General features: G+C 40.7%; 1 protein-coding gene across 1 annotated transcript in view; it reads left to right on the forward strand.

Annotated features, from left to right (window-relative positions):
* The window catches only part of CUL5 (cullin 5), a 117,166-nt gene that overhangs the window by 109,137 nt on the left and 1,729 nt on the right, over positions 1-6,300 (forward strand). The gene's annotated exons all lie outside the window — the stretch shown is intronic.

Here is a 6,300-nt window from a genome sequence, read left to right on the forward strand (position 1 = left end):
CTATACTAGTTTTTGGCTGTTTTTATCTAAAGAATGACAGGAGACTTCCCTGGGTGTTATTGGGGTTTGCTATTTTCATTAATGATAAATGCAATATTTTATTATTATTGTGGTTGCTGAAGCAGACTGATACTACTTAGATGTTTCTTTGACAGTGGTTGATGGTTGAAGGGTAGCAGTGGGAACCAGGAAGGCAGAGAGGAAAGAGCCAACTTTGCAACAAGCCAGGTTTGAAAATTAACACTCCTGTTAAGAGACCACAATTATCATACCTCTAAGAAAGGGTGGGGCTTGGGACTACCTTTACAAGGCCCTTTTCCTAGGGCTGCTAAGTGTGTAATTTTCTTTCCCCCTACTCTACCTTACCTCCTCCATTCTCAGCAGATGACCTTACTTTGGGAATATAAGCAGAGAAAATAAAATAAGGCTTTCAGGCATGCACTTTCATAACTTGCTTTCTCTACTGCTAAACTTTACCTCTAACAGTGCCCATTTTCATCTGCCTGCCTATCTCAGAGGAAGGGCTGCCTCACTTCTTACTCGAGGCCAACTGTTTTTTTTAATCTTTTCACTGAATTCCTTCTGCTTCTGTGTTTTGCTCCAAAATACCTACATATCCTATATCTTCCAAACATCCTTTTATTAGTTACTTCCTCCTTAGCCTCCAACGGGGGTTCTCAAAGTTTTGGTCCACAGACCAGCAGCATTATCATCACTCGAGAACTTGTTGGAAATGCAAGTTCTTGAGCTCCACCCCAGACCTACTGATCCAGAAAGTCTTCGGGGGGGGGGGGTTCAGCGATCTGAATTTTAATAAGCCTTCCAGGTGATGCTGACGCACTGAAGTTTGAGAACCACTGGCTTACAACCATATTCAAGTATCCGCCATCCTTAAAAAAATGCCTTCCCCTACCTTGGTCAAGTTATGACCTTGTTTTCCTCCTTCCTCCATTTTCTGCTAAACATCTTGAAAGAATAGTCCACAGTCTGTCTCTGTTTCTTCTGCTTAGTACTCATTGGCTTATGTCCCCACTGGTCCTCTTGCCAAGGTCATCAGTGACCTCCTATTGCTTAATCAGAAGGCTCATTTTCAATCTTCCTCTTACTTGACCTCCTTACAGCATTTGCACCTTGAACACTCCTGGTTATTGAATTTGGTTCATCTCTTGGCTTCAAAGATACCATTCTTTCCTGGTCCCACACTTATCTCTCTTAGTTTTCTCAGTCTCATTCTCTGGCTCTTCCTCTGCCTGCACATCCCAGGATTTCATCTCCATTTCTACTCTTGCTGAGCTACATACTCTTCCTGGGTAATTTTATCTCCCTCTGTGGCTTCAACCACCATCTGCATGTTGATGCTCCAGACTGTCTGCAACTGCTCTCAAGATCAACATGAATTTCCAGGTATTTCTTGAACACCTCATCATCCATCACAGACTTGCTCCACTTAATAACTATATCTTCCAGGTTAGCAGCCTTCATTTGACTGTCTATTGACCCCCTCCCCACACCACATTATTGATTCTAGGTATGTATTATCTCTAGAATCTGAGCTTTGTTCGCCTTTACTTCTGTGTTCACTGAATGAATAAGAACATTTCATGGTATGCTTTTACCAGGTGAAGTAGGTAGGGACTAGCTGTTGGGTTGCTTCTTAGCCTACGTTTGGAAGTAGACTAAATGTACTGAGTGATAAGTAGTGGTCAGTAAGATTATGTTTGCTTTAAATCTGTGGCATTTCTGGACCACTGGCCTAGCTCTAATTTTTCTCTTAATTGAGCTCATACCTCAATGTCTGAGGCCTAAGACAGCAGCAGATGTGAATTGGGTCATTCCTTTTAGCCTGTGGCTGAGGAGCCACTCCAAATCTAAAACATAAAAGCAGGAAAAGGACTTTCATCATTTAAAAAATTTCCCACATTTTTTTAGTGCAGTTCCTTGCTCAGTTAGGGGCCCACTACTTGTAAAATTGAATTGAAAGGCTTGGGAGCCACTGTTGAGCAGACCTCCTAAAGGTGGAGGAACATGTAACAAGCCCAAAAGTCATTCGTGGGACAAGTAGGACTTCTGTCTTACACTCATTAAGAACTTCCTAAAATATCTTCTTTTGTGTCTTTTTGTTCTAAACCCCAAGATAAATCATATGAAAGTTATTTTTAGGAACTCTCCTGTTGCGCCATCGTCCTATTGTAATCATTTTCTTGTTGAATACATGTTGTCAGATGACAAAAACAGGACAATTTAATAACGAGTTTGATACCCTTTATTCAAGGGAAAACTTGTACTCCCCATGGATTTGGGGGAGTACAGTGCCTCACAAGCAGCGGAGCACTCTTGCTGAGGGATTTGGGGCAAGAGCGAGTTTTGTAGAGCTTTAGAAGTGGCAAAGTGGAAACAGCATGATTGGCTTGGAGGTCAGGGACTTCCTTATAAGGCTAGCAGGTCAATCAGGGATTAAGGAAAGAGTATTTGGTTTAAGTTAATTGTCTGAGGTTGCATATCTGACCTTACTTAGAACAAAGAAGTTATTAAAAATTCTTGGCAGTTGGGGATTGGCTGGTTTGATATACTCTATTTCTGGTCAAGTGAAGCATTTACGGGGACATGAAAATTATCTGAGTTTCAGTTTGCTGACATGGCACCCTAGGCAGGAGGAGCTTCATGCTGGGCTTGGAAAATTATTTCAGCAATGGGGTACAAACATTTCTAAATGTCTGCTAAAGAAGCTCTTGACACTGTCCTTCCCAGGATTTCAAGAAAGGAGATGTTTTGTGGGGTATATAATTAGAAAACATAAGGAAATGACGTATGTAATTTGACTCAGGATGAGTACATTAGTTTCCTATGGCTGCCATAACAAAGTACCACAAACAGAAATTTATTCTCTCACGGTTCTGGAGGCTAGAAGTCTGAAATCCAGGTGTTGGCAGGGTTGGTACCTTCTGTAGGGTCTAAGGGAGAATCTATTCCGTGCTTCTCTCCTAGCTTCTGGTGGTTGTTGGAATTCCTTGGTGGTTCATTTTTTGTAGGTGCATCTCTCCAGTCTCTGCCTCCTCCACATGGCCCTCTCACTGTGTGTGTCCTTTCTTGTTATGAGGACACCAGTCATTGTATTTAGTTTAGGGCCCACCCTAATTCAGTATGACCTCATCTTAACTTGATTGCATCTGCAAAAACCCTATTTCCAAATAGAGTCATTCACAGGCAGGATTTGTGGGGGACACTAGTCAACCTAGTACAACGAGTTATTCCAACAGACTAACTATGATAGAAGTTACTTGTTATAGAGGAATTTAATTAGAAGTGAATAACAAATATCCTTGTATTGTGAATCTAATACATGCATTTCTTCTAAACTCTTAAGAAAATTGTTTATTTTCCACTTTGTTCCCTGCTATGAAAATATTATTCTAATATTCCTAAAACTAACATACTTTTAGAAAAGCACTCTGGGGCTTATGACTATAGTTATGGACATTTATAAAGAGGAAGAGGCCAAAAAGTTAATTTTATCAATACTGATAGTATACTTTCCAAGACATAAGACTCCACTTACACTTATTGGCTAGGTCTCTAACAAATGTAGTTAACTTAGAATCTAAGATGAGGTACATTTCGAAAGATGTAGTCTTCATTAATGACTCTGTGTCCAGACACTATGTTACCTAATGTGATAGGAATGATAACTTGAAGCTACAAATTCAGATATGCAAAAAAAAAAAAAAAAAAGCTTTAAATTCTCTCTACACTGGACTTAATTTTTTTTTTTTATTCAAACACTTCATTTCTATCTCATGGAAGAAATTTTAATCTAGTCATTTTCACCTAAACTCAGTCAAATTCAGTTATCTTTTCATAAATTTTAAGTTAAATGTTTGTCCCTTTCAGGATTGTTCCCCTCACCCCTTCTATCCTGGGTATCATATCGTCCTGGTCTGCCTCATATCCAGCATGGTAACGCCTGTATGACTTGTATGGTGAGGCCCAGTTTCCCAACAGTGCAGCCTCTTGAGGATCACCAGCTCCAGTTCAGCTAACTTCTGTACTCTTCACAGCTGTAACAGGAAAATCACCCATTTAGCCCACCCATGGGGGGCTCTTTGGGTCATGGGGACTTTCTGTGAGTCTACCTTAGGCTCCTCATATCCAAGCACCCTAAGCAATCTTCCATTTATCCTCCAGTGCTCAGGTGGGCCACCTTTTCAGACAAGCTGGTTTGAATCAGGGAACTGAGATCGACTCTCCCTCATACCACTGAATTTATCCTGTGTGTGTGTGTGTGTGTGTGTGTGTGTGTGTGTGTGTGTAGAGGGGATGATTCTAATGTCACATTCCCCTCTGGCTGGCCTGCAGGAGGAGACAGAGATCAGGGACACTCCTCAGAGGCTGATCCTCTGGCTTCCCCTCCAGCTCTAGCCTTTCTCCCCTGAGTTCTACTTAACTAGTATTGGGTAGGGGTAGGAAAAATGGACTTCAAATATTTGTTCTTTTACCTGAACTGTGACTTTAGAATTCTGGAATAAAAAGTTTAGTGTCCTGTTGTCTGTTTGCTTTGGTTCTGCTTCCCCTCGGGGTGGTTATGGCTTCACATCCAGGGTGTGAATGGGGATTATCACAGATGTATAAAGAAGTGGAGGTGGAGGGTGCAGCATGACACAGCTCACAGCATAATCTGATTCTCTGCTACCTTTCTTTTTATAATTCTTGCTCCATCTACTTTGGTGAGGCCTCTTCCTCCACCTAAATGCAGGTGTTCCCCAAGTTTCTTTCTCTGTAGACTCTTTGGGTAATTTCATCTATTTAATACCGTCAACAATTACCTCTTTGCCCTAACTCCCAATTCTATGCTTTAATTCTGAATGGGTTCCTAATTAAATTTTTTGGATAAATGTAAATAAAGATCAGAATTAGATTTTATTTATTTAGGAGTCTAAGTGTAAGCCACTCAAGTGCTACAATTATTCTTGTTGCAGTGAATTTCCCTATTTTCTTAAAAAAACCCGACTTTTCAAGTTCCTAGATTCTTAAATGAAATTATTAACTACATTTTGGCCTTCTTATTTTTCTGAATTTTAGTTTGAAGGGAAGCTATCTGCTGTAGCTCAGGAGTAAATTTGCTCTCCTTCTCTCCCAACTGCCCCTAAGTCTCTTTGAACTTCTCTAGAAGTCATCCTGTCCAACATAGTGACAATATTTCCTGATAGTGCTTTTGACAGCAGAAATGTCCAAAGCTGACCCCTGTGCTTCTAAGGCAAGTCTCTCCTAAGGCAAAACTAGTGTAGAGGTTAAGAGCCTAGTTCTGGCAAGCAGATAGCCTGGGTTCAAATTGTAGCTCTGTCACTAATTACTTGCTCTGTGACCTTAGACAGTTTATGGAATCTAAATTTCCTCATCTATAAAATATGAGTAACAGAGCTCCCTAATTCATTGGGTTTTTGTGAGGATTAAAAGAATTAAACAGTGAAAGAAATGCCCCATACTAAGAACTATGTAAGGAGCTATTATTATAACCAGTCATCTTTTGCTGTTTGTTCACCTAGTGTAGTTATTAGCCTTGGCCTCTGTTTATTAGGCCAGACTAGCTGTTTAATTTTCTCAGTTATTTCTTTAAAATTCAACTTTTTCAGATAAAGATCTGATATATCTTATACATTTCACACACATGCACAAACACACACACACACAAACACAATTTCAGCACTGGTACACATTGTAATGATTTCCTTTCACAGCCATTAAAGCAGTAGGTACGAAAAGGTTTGTGCTTGGCCTACAGTAGGGTCAGCAAGAGAGAAGCCTTGAGTGTGACGTTCAAAGAAAGGAGGCAGGACTTGGTGACCTATTGATTATAGAGGATCTGGTAGGTGAAGGTATTACACACCACTGTAAGGGACCAACCTAGGGTGATTGGGAAAGTAAAGATAAGGGTGCTGTATTTATCTATTGCTATGTAAAAATGACCCCAAAACATAGTGGCTTAAAACAATAGCCATTTATTTTCTCTCGTTTCTGTGGATCATGAATTCAGACAGGGCACAGGAAGGGATGGCTGGTCTCTGCTCCATGATGTCTGGGAAGGTTGAAGGCTGGGACTGGAAATCATCAGAGAGCTTTTTTTAATCCATATTTCTGGCTAGACCTAGCCTGGGAGGTCACATACCTCACTTCTGTGATACTCCACGGTCAGGGCAGTCAGTATTCCCTCCGCAGATTCAAGGGGAGGGAACACCAACCCCACCTCTGGTTGGAGGAGTGAGCATGAGTCATATTGAAAGAAGAGCTTGTAGGGTAGGCTAATTG

The sequence above is a fragment of the Balaenoptera physalus genome, assembly GCF_965194825.1.
Source record: "Balaenoptera physalus genome assembly, chromosome: 10".
Taxonomy (NCBI): Eukaryota; Metazoa; Chordata; class Mammalia; order Artiodactyla; family Balaenopteridae; genus Balaenoptera; species Balaenoptera physalus.